At 42.2% G+C, this 14,078-nt stretch overlaps 1 protein-coding gene across 1 annotated transcript in view; it reads left to right on the forward strand.

The window, feature by feature from the left end:
* Positions 1-3,498: 3,498 nt before the first annotated feature.
* Positions 3,499-14,078, forward strand: part of LOC310750701 (uncharacterized protein) — a 735,887-nt gene continuing 725,307 nt past the window's right edge. Inside the window, exon 1 of the transcript XR_014542150.1 lies at positions 3,499-4,287. The gene's annotated coding sequence lies outside the window, so the exon portion shown is untranslated. The remainder of the gene's footprint in view (positions 4,288-14,078) is intronic.

Here is a 14,078-nt window from a genome sequence, read left to right on the forward strand (position 1 = left end):
ACTCCATGGATGCCAGAAAATTTTGATATAAATTTTAAAACAATTAAACAGAATAAGCCCACCACACAAGCAAGGCTCCGGGAGCAATGAGAGGTTAAAAACTAACCACCAAATAGGAAACACTTGATGGTTACTTAGGTTAGCTCCTTAAGAACACAACAGACCTCACCAGGAAACCCAGAACAAAAATCCCTTTTGGTCCTGTGGACTGCTGATAGTTCAAACAAATCATTATGCTAGTTCTCAAAAGGACTGAAGAGCCCTAATAAATGGCCAATTCACATTTTGTAAAAAGAGCCTCTTTCCCCATCTCCACAAATTCCTAAGATTCTCATAGCAGAGGAGCAGGCCATTAGTAAATTCATTTGGTATTCTAGTGGATGTCAAATGTAGTTTGGTGGGTATTTCATTGTGTTTTGACATTAATTGATGGACACTTAAACTCTTCATAACTCAGCGGTGCTTCAGAATGGAGGAAATTAGAAAGATGAATTTCTAAGAAATGAACCCATTGAAGAGAGATGTGACTGCAAATTCATTACAATCAAGTTAGCCGAGAACCGTGACACCCAAGCCAGAAAAATGATGGCCAATTGTGGTTATATGTGACAAAACAGATCTTGGAAAGCAGGAAGGAGGTGCTGGCTCTCATTGAAGAAGTTACAGGTATTAAACAGGGAAGGAGACGGTGTCTAGTGCACCACCAGCTAACTGCTATGTGCTGTTGATTCTTCCCAACTTCCCCCCAGATTTTAAGTGGGGGTGGGGTGGGGGTTGAACTGTATCATAACAGATGGCAACAACTTAAGAAGCAGACATGCTTGTGCCTCTAACTTCATGTGTGGAGACTTAAGAGCAGGAATAACCTTTTTTATTCAGAGTTCATTAACTATAAGTAGGGGGTGACCCCTCTTCTGCTTTTTCTGTGTATGCCATTCAGTCATGTCATGTATTAATATTTTACCAGTTTATACAGTTGATGGAATGGTGGCATTGTTTTAGCTGCACATCACTATTTGCTCAAACTTTCGGAGATGTCCATATGATACTGTGCCGAAGTATCTAACGGTTATCTTTTGTCTGTGTTTTTCTCCAGCATGCCTTCTATCGCTAGCCTTCCCAGCACTAAAGCGGAACTTCCACCCCAGGCGCATGATGGGTCCTTCCCAGTCCGCCTGTTGTGCAGGGTGTCCTGCGTGCAGCTAGCTGCCTTTCTCCTGGCTGTCCTGGGCTGCCTAATGAGCATCTGCTCCACATCTGCCAACCTTGACTGGAGAGTGTGGCAAGTGGACAAAATCATGGGCAGCAACCAGCAAGGCATTGTGGGCATTGGCATCTGGGGTGCCTGTTCTGTAAGAAGAGTTACTATGAAGAAAACCAACATGATATGTATACCATTCAGTGATGAAGAGTCCCTGCCAGATGAAATCATTGTGGCCCAGGACTTGATGCCAATGGCCTCAGTGGCCAATGCGGTGACCGTTCTTTGGATGACCTTTGCTCTATGCAACATCTTTGAGCCGGGAAAAGACAAGAATTTCATTTATACCTTCTTTTCAATTGGAGCAAGGATGGACTTGGCAGCGGGTACTTGTGTACTGATTTCCATTGCATGGAATCTTCATTCTGTATTAACAAACGAAGGAATTTGGGAGTGTCTCTGATTCCCACAGAACAACGTGCTGGAATGGCCATCTATATTGGGTTTCTTGCTGCAGCTTTCCAGCTGTTAAGTGGAACACTGGTTCTGGGTGAAAAATATTTTTGGAAAAATGAGTGAAATAAACACTTCTAAGCCAAAATTTGTAAATGACCCAGAAAGTGTTACAGACACTGAAAACCCAAAGCTAAGCATGAAATACAGACAGTACTTCTCTTCTGTGACACTGGAATGTGAAGAAGAAAAACCCACTATTTGGTGGAGATATAAAAGTCATATTAAAACGGAAACCATGCCAGGCTCAGTAGCAATATGGCTAAGGAATGGTTCCCATCCGGTGACTGGCTTTTTTTAAAATGGAAGCAGGGGACGTTGTGTATATTTATTTTCTTATCCATATTCTGTTGTTGTTTTTAACTGAATGTTTCTGTATCCCACCCTGGGATGCTTACAACATAGGGTTAACTATAAATAGGGGGAATAAATGAAAAGTATAAGTTATATTTTCCTGTAGATATTTATGCTATATCTCTTTTAACAATAAAAAGAATGTTATCTCATCGCAAACTTATGCTGGAGTGCTTATTTCACTGCAGACTCTACCGTCTATGGTGCTTTTTGAATTTTCTTCAGAAACACTGCAAATCGCAAAAGGTTCTGGGGCATGCTTCCTCTGTGTGTGTGTTTGCAGTCCGTTTTACAGAGAATACTGTCCAAGCCTTTGAGTGCCTGGGTGCTGCTCCCAGCCCTGGCCAGCAAGAACAATGATCAGGGACACCCGGTTTCAGTGGTCCAGAGAGACCTAGGCCACTTCCAGCTGTAGGCAGAATAAAAAATTTTAAATGGTGGAACACAAAACAAAATAGCGCCACACACCAAAGAAGTGAGATGTAATTAAATATGATGAAATATCTGCGAACAAAAGGAACCATGTCTTTTACCAAATAACACCTCTCATTTGCTTGTTTGCAGCTCTAAGCTGAGAGTGGGAGTCACATTTTGGTCTGCTGCAGGTAGAAACAAGCTGAGAGAAGAATCAAATACCAAAAATATTAAGAAGTGACTAAATCTGAGGCCCACTTTGAGGTTTTGCCTCAGGCCAAATGCCCCCCCTGCAACACCTCCCCCCCAACTGGCCCTGCTTACAGGATTCCTTCAAAAACTCCTGCTGCTGAACACCAAACATGACAGTGGAGGGGGCCTTAAGGAAGGTCAGGTGGTACCCGGTGTAGAAAATTTCTTCTCACCCCCCCCCCCGCATTTATTTATTTATTTTTAGTTTTGCCTGCAAAAATGGTTTTACTTTATTTCATATTTTCTTACAAAGAAATGTGGATTCTGGGCCTCTGAGAACAAGTAGGCGACTATGGACAGATACTTAAATCTACAGGATGGATTGAGTTTTGGCTTGTGATATTTTATTCATATTTATTGTTTATTTATTTTAAAAAACCTTCAAAATGGTTTACTAAAACAAAAAACACCAAACATGACAGTGGAGCAGGCCCCAAGGTAGAAACTCTGTGCTATTTTGCTGGAAAAAGAGGTGCTGGAACTCACCACGAACGTCTTCCTTGCTCTCTTATAATGGCAACAGGGCCAACCTGAGAGGAGCCGGAACTGAGTTCCAGTTTTTATCGTTGCCGTAAATACAATTCTGCCCCTTACAGCTTTCCCACAGTGATTTACAGCTAGGAATGACTTTGACAGAAGACCACAGGTATTTAGGAAGAGATTTCCTGCTACAACACGGCAAAATTGTTATCTATACAGAGACGCCGTGGCTTGGGCGCCCACAGGCTCCGTGCTGCCCCAAACGGTCTACCCCTGCCTCTCCCTCAGATGTAGGGTGGCTGAGTGGGAGGAGGCAGACAGACTCCTCGGAGGCCCCATGGAGCGTCGTGCCCCTCGCCCCGCAGGCAGCTGGCCCCATCCCCGCGGGCGGCTGGCCCTGCCCCTGGGCACAGGGCACGTACACTGCCCCAGGCGCCCAGTCGGCTTGCTCCGCCGCTGAGGGCGGTCTCCCATTCAGGGGTTCAGATTGGGATTGCTGGATATTTTCAGTCCCACGTTTTATAAGGGAAGGAATCCCTACGAGCATGTTCAGAAAAAGTCTCTGTAGAAGACCTGTAAATCTACAAAGAAATATTTTGAGTCCATAGCACATGAACATCACCGAATCTGAAAGGAGTCATCTACCTGGGGACCAACACAGTGACTGTAGGGAGAATGGATATTCGAGTGACCAGGAAAGCAACTAATGAGCTGGGAAACTCAAAGATCCCCCTCATCATGAATTTACAAAGTGGCCCTAACTTAAGCAAGAAATTATTTCACAGTACCAGACATCTCCACACCTCTGTCAGACTAATAGGGAGATAATACTTGTCTGTCCCCATAGAGTTTTTATAAAATTTTCCATTTTTAGAAAAGGGATACTGGACAATCAGATCCACCAGTACTAGTGAATAAAGTTGCTGTAATTAAAAGTGGTGTTCAAACCCAATGTTATCTGTGTATTTGTTTATTTCAAATCTTGCTTGCTCATTCCTTTGAAACTGGCAGCTGGGGTGTTTATTTCCACATTTTGCATCCAATCTTTACATAAGCTTACATCTAACAAAAAAGTGTATTTTAAAAGTTGCAGAATCACACTGGTATTCAAATGCAAACTGCCTCCAAGCAGTTGCCAACTGTTCCAAACGACCAGTACCCTGGAGTTATGATTTGTGTTCTTCCGAGCGTTCAAAGCAAGCTGCATTCTAACTGCCTCAGAACTCCAAGGAGCAGTTGCTACGGTGCTCCGACCAGCTTCACTCTTTCCAGGTCTTGTCCTAGGTCAGACGCTGGAAGAGAAAGACCTGGAAAAAGCCCTCGCTCTGGAAAAAGACTGGTTGAAGAACTGATTCACGCAGGTGCATATATGCAGCGCTCCTCAGTTCCCCACCAACATAGCAGTGTTTTCTCAGATAGGAAAAAATTGGCTTTTATTTCCTTTTGTCCTGTCTGAGAGCCACTTGGTAGGCTTTTCACTGTGTGGAAACAGTCCCTTAAGATAGTATAAGATCAGCCAGCTGCAGTTTCAAAATGTTTTTATTGGTATTTCCAATTTACACAAGATGTAGGAAATACACAGCACAATAACAAACATACAGTTTTAGGGAAGGGTTCTCTGATTGGCTGCAATGAGCACCTTTCTTGTTTCGGGCCTATTCCATGCTTTTATTGCCTTCTCCTAATTGGCTTGTGTTACTTTTGTCAGAGTATGCAGATGGTGAAAGCAAGGAGGGGCATCCTTGGTCAGAACACAAGGCCACCAATTCAATCAATGAATGTACATGCCCTCTGTTCCTATTGTCCACCAGGTGGTATGCTTCTGGAAACCATGCAGTTGCTGGAAACCATAGGATGGGAGAGTGCTGTTGCTCCCAGGTCCTGCTTCCCATGGGCATCTGGCTTTCCACTAGGAGAACAAATGCTGGACTAGATGGCCCACTGACCTGATCCAGCAGAAATGTTATTAACCAGCTTAAAATGAGGGAGATGGAGAAATAGATTTAGGGTCCTGGTAGAGGTATCTCTCCTAATGCAGGACAGTGAGGAAGAGGTGATGCACCATCCTGAACCTGAGAGGCACTGTCCCACTGAAGGTTCTACTTGAAACTTCATCAAATTAGGTTACCTGCATTGTTCTGGTGAGTTTTCCTAGCTAACAGTGGGGAACTAGCGCTATAACTAGAAAAACCAACGCAGTGATCCCAGGATCTGAATGCACCCAAAGTTGTTGTTGTTATTTATTTATTTATATAGCACAATCAATGTACATGGTGCAATACAAATAAAAATTAAAAAGTCCATCCTGATGAACTATGCAATACAATTCAATAGTTTAAACAGCACGATTATATCAGGTGTACTAAAACTGCCATAGCTAACTGGAACCAGAACTCTTCACCGTTTGGGGCCAACAGGGGTTGCTCAGCTGATGGCTGATTCATGGATGAAAGCCATGATCAAGAACCGTTTAGTGTCTCCTAGAAATAGCTGAGGTGTTGGAGGAACAAACACAAGCTCAGAACACAGGATGAAGTCTCCCTTCTTTCTCCCTCCAGGCCTCTCATCTGTAGACCTATTGAAATGAATGGAGCTAAGTTCATCATGCCCATTGCTTTTAATGGGAGTGGAACTTATTTGGCTACCATTCAAAACGCAACAGCCCACCTTGCTCTTAGTATTTCAGAAGAACCATGTAAAGTTTCATGCTAAGAGATTGGTTCTTTTAAAAAAATTGAAAGCAAGAAATATTTGTGCTTAATTAGTCTCAGACAATTCAGTGACATCGGCTGGTTTGGCATTGACTAATTACTGCTGTTAATGTGAGTTGATGATAATGAATGAAGAAACCCTCACACAGGCCTTAGAACCAACTATCCATTTCCCCCTGCAAGGCCACAGAGGCTACATTCATATTTCATCTACATTCAGTATGAGAATGCATCAGAGTGGGAGGAATCAAATTTCAACATGCCAGAAACATTTTTCTTACCCACTTGGCTTTGCAGGCTCTTAGATTTCATGCCTTGCCAGTTTTACAACCTTTTTTTTATTTTTTTAAAAAGCCCTTCCTTTCAATTAGATCCCTGGTGCTTTTATTTTATACGAACTGGTGTAGCCATTGTAGCAACCACTCCTTTGATAAAACAGGTTTTTCTCTTTGGTTATTCTAGGAGAGAAACCCAAGATCTATTGTGAAGATTTTTAAGTAACAGCACAAAAAAAGCAAGCCAAATCTATAGAATAAGCATTTTATTACTAATTTTTTTTTGATTGTACAAGTAATAATGTGTTCCTCCTTTTTAGAAGAAGGAAACACGAAGTTGCCGTGGTGCTGTCTGATAATCCCTGCCTCCCCCAGTCCAATTTTACTAGGTGTCTAGCATGAACAAGGAGATATCTTCCAGCATCTTCTTAATTGACTTTTAAATTTATTTCTTCCTGGATCTTATGGTGCTTGACTAAGCTGAATACAATAATTGCCTACATTTGTTTTGAGTCATACAAGTAATGAACGATATCCAACTATCAGTGCCATCTTTACCACAGGTTGCAGTCAACTAAGTCCTACTCAGAGTAGACCCATTGAAATGATGGGACACAAGATTCTCATGCCCATTAGTTCCAGTGACTCTACTCTGAGTAGGCCAGCATTGGACGCAACCCCTCTCTACTAAAAAATAAGTCCTATTGAATTCTGTGAAGCTTATTCCCAATTAAGTAAGACAAGGACATGTTACTTAAGTTCACTGGTTTTCAACAAGCCTGCTATGTACATGACTATCCTTCTATAACACTCAATAATTGGTTGGTTAACAGGTTTCCATTGAAGCCATGGCAACCAAATAAGTAGGTGGTTTAGAGTTTTCTGCCTTTGCAACAATGCTTTTTATTGTTACTTTTTTTAAATATCAAAATGGTCCCTTATTATATAGTCTACTATTTCATGGTCAAGTTTGGTTAAAATTTCATCTACAGACCACGGTTGTTGTTCTTTTACTGCCTGTTATCAAACTTCGACTCCATAGAAATGATTTACATAATACAGTCTTCTATTTTTAAAATGAAATATTATGAATGGGGGGTCCTGAAGGTGGTTAGTATTTGAAACATGTTGGTCTTACTCCACATACTTCCGCATACCTGGAGGTTTCCCCCATCTTTCCTTCCATTTGGCTCTTTTCTGCCCCCCACCCCCGCTACTTTTTCCACTAGACTAAATAGAAAGCAATATAAATAAGGAACAGACATGTGTTCAGCATCTTGGGTGCCTGCCACAGCAGTCTACAGGCTTCATGTAATCTCCATAATCTCCTTCCAATCACAGTGACCAAGCAAAGACGACGTAAATCACGTACATTCTAAGGCAGACTGGTCAAAACTTTCAGCAACCTTCCCAAGTTAAGTGCTTCCCATTTATATGTCTTGAAGCTAGCAAAATGTGTGGCTTCCCCTCCGCCGCTTCCTCCGGTGCTTTTCTTTCCACTTCCCAATGAAAGAATTACTGCTATTATGCTTTCTGCTCACCTGCTCCATGTCTTCCTATCTGGCATCTCAATTTCAAAGTAATAATAGCTGCCTAGAGGTTTCAATTAGCTTATAACGAAATGTTGCTCATTAATAAAGCCCCAGGATAGTAAAACATATGCCACTTCAGCACTCCCTCGCCCCCCACCCCACACACAGAGAAAGGGAGAGAGAGATCACAGTTTTCAAAACGAAGCAACCTTTATGTTTGCAATCAGCATGCAAGTAGTTTATTGAGACATTTGTCTCAGTAAACACAAAGGGATTATCTAGAAGCAGGTCCCATTGCAGGCAGTATCCTCCGCACAATGTTGACATTTGAAGCAATGTTAAAATAAAACTGGGAGTGGTGCTTATGTTGTGCTAAAAGTTGGAGATCTGATTAACGCTTGCCAAAAACATTTGCTGATCTTTCTTAATCCATTTTGGGGAAAGGCAGGCAGAAGGTAACAGAGGAACAGCTGCTCAGATCTTGGGTCCTTTTCAAGACGAAATCTTTCTGCAAAAGATCCTTTGCTTCGTAACTGAAGAGGCAAAGCAAGTAAGCGTCTGTCCCCAGTCACACATAAGGAAGCAACATAGGTGCAACATTCATTATCTGAATGCAGTCAATGTGCAACTAGGATGAGTAGGGTAATGTGAAGGATCTGCAGGTAGGATATGGCAGGGACCACGAGAGGTGGAGGCAAGGAATTTGCACAAACACAAACCCCATGATCCCCATGAAAACTGCTCTCTACAGTTCTGCTATTTGCATTCAGAGGGCAATCTCCATTACCTTCCTTATATATTTTTTCTTCTAAAACAGCACATATTAATTGCCTTCAAACAATTAATGTCACATCTAGTTCGGTTCTGATATAGCTAGGGATGCGTGAGCATGTCAATTACAGTTTCTTTCTCTCTTTTTTCTAATCTTAACTTCAGTCCTCCCTATTTCTATATGAGTTTGCTATTTTATGCCCCGTGAGATTTCATCATTTTAATATTTATCTCCAAATATACACATTATTAGTATTCAGTTTTGCAAAGCAGTTTTCCCTAACAAAATACATTTTTCCTCACTAATATATGCAGTTTTATGGAGACACATATTACCCTAGCGTCTCCATTGCTGCACCCGTTACAACATTTTGAAGAATGCTGTGCTTCAGTTCTTGTGTTGCTTTGGGAAGTGTGAATTTGGAAGATTCACATTTAAATGTGAACTGGGTCGGATTCCTCCTGCTTCTCTCATTACTACAGCTCCATTCCAGCAAGAAAGGAAAGAACACCTGATTCCATCTCCAGGAGAATGGTGCAGGGATGTGTGGGGTGGAACTGGTGCACTCGCTCCTGCTATCTGTCATGTCATTCTCATTCTTTGAGGGAATTAGAATGCCAAAACAGGTCTCTTCTCACCAAACTCACATCTCTCTGTGTATCCTAATTTGGGTGTTCATATAACATGTGTGGGCAAACATGGAAGGGGAATCTCTGGGTGCACTACCAAGACCCCATAGGAGCCAACTTCTACAGGCTGTGGGAGCTTCAGCCCCCACAATAAAATATTTGAGGAGGCTGAGCCCCCACGAAGTTGATGGGCATTCCCATTCAAATGGTGTGTGTGCACTGCGTCATGTGATAGATTGTGCAGGGCAGGGCTTACCTGGGCCCCCCACAATATTTTATTCAAGTTGGCACTCCTGCAAGATTCAGTGCTTCTGATGCACAACTTTCATGCCCCCTGCCACCTTCCCTGAGTATGGGTGCAAAGGATTTCAACAAAGCCAGCTCCACTAATAAAGTAGCTTTCAAACATACTGATTTCTCCCCTAGAACAGCCTTCTTTGTGCATTCAAAAGGGGGGCAAAGTGCATTATGGGGGGAATGGCATGCATGCGCTAGCCCTCCCCTTCAGTGCTCCAGAAATGATGTTCCCATCTACTGGTCCTACATCTAGCTCCACTTGACTTCCCTCAGGTTGATTTAGGACTGGGGGACCATTTCCAAATGCCAAGAGTCCCCCAACACCCGCTGGGCATTTTGACATAGTTATTTTGATGTAGCCTGCACAGTTCGAAATCAAGCTGCATGGGCAAAGCTGCAGCATTTTGCAGGCACCAGCTACCAGCAGATTGCCTTTTCTTTTCTTTTCTTTTCTTTTTTTCCAATTTTTTTTATTAATTTTCCAAAAATTTTAAAACAAGCAAACAAACATACATACATCCTATTTGAATCTTGGTAACATTATTAAGTGACTTCCTCAAATCCCTTTGGTTGAATTTCATTATATATCATTTTAACGGTTTTCCAAAATCAAATTTCTCAAAAAATTAACTTGGCCACTTAACATCTTTCATTCTTTCTAATTTATCTTTAAACATCTTAAATCCTATCCTTACATATTTAAATCCTAAGCCTATCTAATATTTGCAAGCTTTTCCAATTAAGTTATCTTAACATATTTAACTAAATAGTCTTTAAATTTCATCCATTCTTCCTGGTACTCCTCCTCCTTCTGGTTGCGGACTCTTCTAGTCAGGTCGGCCAGCTCCGAAAAATCCATCATCTTCATCTGCCAATCTTCCACTGTTGGTACTTCTTGTATTCTTTTCTTTTTTCTTTTGGTCAGGGGCTCATGTTTTTCCTTGCCCCACCCCAATGTCATCTATGATTTCATGATTGACAGGTGGGCATGGCTTGGACAAAACCTTGCAGCGGATCCAATGCGGAGGGTTGTCATGTCTAATTAGGCCTGCAGACTGGAGGTTCCCCACCACAATTTTTGATTCTAAGCCTTCAGGGCAGGACCTGTGACTTCCCATTGATTTATACTAATTTACACTAATTTGCACTAAAAACATCAGTGTTCCAGAAATTAGAATTCAGGAGGAGGAGGAGGGGAAAAAACCTTTATTGAAGGAGAGCAATGATAAAAATAAGCATGCAATAAAGTTATAATGCAGAACATAAAATGTGAGTCTAGCTGTTAAACATGTTTGGTAGTTCAAGCTCACCCAGGCATGACTGTGGGCAGGATTCCTGCACTGCAGGGGGTTGGACTAGATGACCCTCAGGGTCCCTTCCAACTCTACAATTCTATGAGTCTATGATTCTATGAACTGTTTAAAATGACAATAAGGAAATCTGGGTGCTAGCCATTCATCTTGCACTAGAGGGAGCTCATTGACCATTCTCTGGAATTAGCTGGCAACATTTGTTGCAAAGTTAAATTTTAGAAAAATCTGATGATATCCAGCTATTCCCATTTTTGTCTTGCTTAACCAAACCAAGTCTGTGCATCTTGTAGTGTTACATAATGTCTATGGCTGATCATCATCTAGAAGATAGTTATAATAGTAGTAGTAGTAGTAGAATTTATATACTGCCCTATACCACATGATAAAATCAGAACACAAAACCACAAAGCACACAATAAAAAAAATCAAAAGCAGCCCAACAACCCCCCCATTTTAAAAAGGGCATAGGATGTAGGTTAAAAACTGTTAACACACTAAAAAAAATTAAAAAGACATTTAAAAAAAAATTTAAAAACAATTTAAAAGAAGCAGCAGCGCTCTGTTGAGCAGCAGCAGCAGCCGCAGTCTTTATGAAGCCTGTCAGGCCCCTCCCTGGACCCAGTGCAGAGAGGCAGGGCAGGGCCCTCAGGCTCTCAGCAGGGGGGTGGGATACAATTGCCTGTCCACTGAAAGACCACACTGAGTGTGGCCTTTTCAATGTAAGCTGCTGTAGGGGGAAATAATTTGAAAAGCTAACTATAAAAAATTTAAATCAATAGATTTAAATTTAACCATAACTTAGAAGGAATGCTTCAATTCAAATGGGAATATTGATCATTTCAAGATCAATTATCACTGCATCTCAGATTTCATCTGCAGCTGTTTTAGATTTACAAATGAATTGGAAGATATCATGTTATGCAAGTTTACTTATAGGAAGGGGGCTGAAGGCAGGCCAGAGACATTAAGAAATGTAATGAGGAGGAGCTCCATATCTTATTGGAATGTCCAAACTAAAGATGGGGGACAATTTTTAGCCTGAGAGCCACATTCTCTTCTGAGGGCCACATGTCAGTAGTGGGCTGGGCTAGATGCAAAAGTGTGTGTGTGTGTGTGTGTGTGTGTGTGTAAATTTTACAGTAAGCAGGTGTCTGCACACATTTTCATATGCCCAGGTCTGGCCCAACCATGAGGCAAGGTGAGGCAACTGCCTCAGGCAGCAGGATCCACAGGGGCAGCAGATCCTAATGTAGAGCTTTCTTTCCCCCTTGTTTCTGATGAAGAGCTTCCCTCATCCCTTCTTCCCTGGTAGGGAGGGGGTACCATTATGGGGTCCACCTCAGGTGCCAAAGTGTCTTGGCCTGGCCCTGTTTATACCCCTCTCTGTTCTCCATCCAGGCAAGTAAGAGGTATCATCAGACTTCAAGGATACATTCCAGCCAGGGAGAAACACATGAGGAGGGTGCACAGAGGAGATGGTGAGAGGTGTGGCTGAGGAGAGTCCTGGGGAACAAAGGCTTGGAGGTGCATTTGACCCACCTGACCTGAGAATCCCTACCTTTGGCATAAACCCAGTCAACTGGTGGCAAAAGTGGTCCTGTATATGCAGACGATGATGAGCTCTACGCAAGCTCTGAAAAGTAAATGGAGCATATCTTCCCCACCACACATTACTGTCTCTTGAAGGGTTTGAACATCTTTTGTTGTAACTGACTAATCCGAGAGAGAGCATTTTGCACTAGAGAATTCCAGTTTGATTTAACATAGGAAATCCCATTAAAATGATTTATGTCTTAAGGTTCCGTTAGTCATAGATCACGTATACAGAAGAATTGTTATTTGAGTTTTATGTACAGGGAAAGCAAACCAGAGGTAGCCTCAGCCAACTTATTCAACCTCTCTCATGACCCCTAAGTCAGGATAGAAATTCTCATTCCTAATATACCTATGGCTATCATCAAACATCTGAAAACTTACAGAATAAATTGCCCTGTGCAGACCACATGAAATATGTGGATAGTCACTGTTGTAACCTGCAGGTATCCCCATGTAGAGCAATCCTAGGTACATGAAAGTTCCCCCTGATTAGGACACAAAGGGGGGACCATGAGGCCAAATCTCATTCCCTCAGCCATGAGCTGATCCACCCATTTCATCTTGTCTGCACAGGACAACTGATTTTCCCCACACAATGAAGACCTGTTACTAAGCATCATCTTCAAGCATAGCTGTTAGCAGTATGTCCAGGTTTTTCATCTGCCTTTCTGGTAGTTGTTTTCAGAGTTCCAGGAAGTGTTGACAGGCTGTACACTGGACTGAGCTGACTCATAGAACTGTAGACTTAGAAGTGATCCCAATGGTCATCTACTGCATAGTTCAACCCATGGGTAGGCATACTAAGGCCTGGGGGCCGGATCTGGCCCAACCGCCTTCTAAATCCAGCCCGTGAATGGTCCAGGAGTCAGCGTGTTTTTACATGAGTAGAATGTGTGCTTTTATTTAAAATGCATCTCTGGGTTATTTGTGGGGCATAGGAATTCGTTCATTTCCCCCCAAAAAATTTAGTCCGGCCCACCACAAGGTTTGAGGGACAATGGACTGTCCCCCTCCTGAACAAGCTTGCTAACCCCTTGCCATTTGCTCCTGAATGGTCCAAAATTATCACTGAAGGTTCAACCCAGTGCAAGCCATACCACGGTCTGGGCAGTAAAGCTTGAGAGATTCTACTTCAGAACCCCAGTTCAATGGATTCTACTTCCATCCTTAGCCTCCATGGCAATGCTGGTTCAGTGATGTAAATAACTGGAAACATCTATGGCTGTTTGCTCTGTGAGCCACTGAAGAGTGGTTAGATAAAATTTATTTTTGACAGGATCCTGATTACTGGAAGTTGCAAGGAAGCTGTGTGTAGAAGAAAAGGATTGCAGGCAATGCTATTTTTAGTTCCTCCTTCCCTCAAGGTTAGTGAATCACTTCCTTTGATGGATCACAATGGCATCTTGTTGACTGCCGTGAGCTTACTGCAATCAACCTCCTTAATTGAAACAATGGCAATAAGTATTGATTCAGCAAAATGAAACATGAGAGACCTTTTATGCATTACTTGGATCTGGAGAGGATTTGCTAAGTGGCATGACCAATTCAGATGACAAGAAATTTTAAGTAAATCATCTTGGCACACACACATAAAAATCACTTTGAGAAGCTTACTTTTTCAGATGAGAGTTCCCCTCCCCCCAAGCTGTAAATCATCTGATGGTTTAACTTGTCACTGGACTACATTGGATTGACAAATAGAAAGATCTCTGTTGATATATCCAAAAATGGAGGCTCTG

This window comes from Podarcis filfolensis, assembly GCF_964270895.1.
Source record: "Podarcis filfolensis genome assembly, chromosome: 15".
Lineage (NCBI taxonomy): Eukaryota > Metazoa > Chordata > Lepidosauria > Squamata > Lacertidae > Podarcis > Podarcis filfolensis.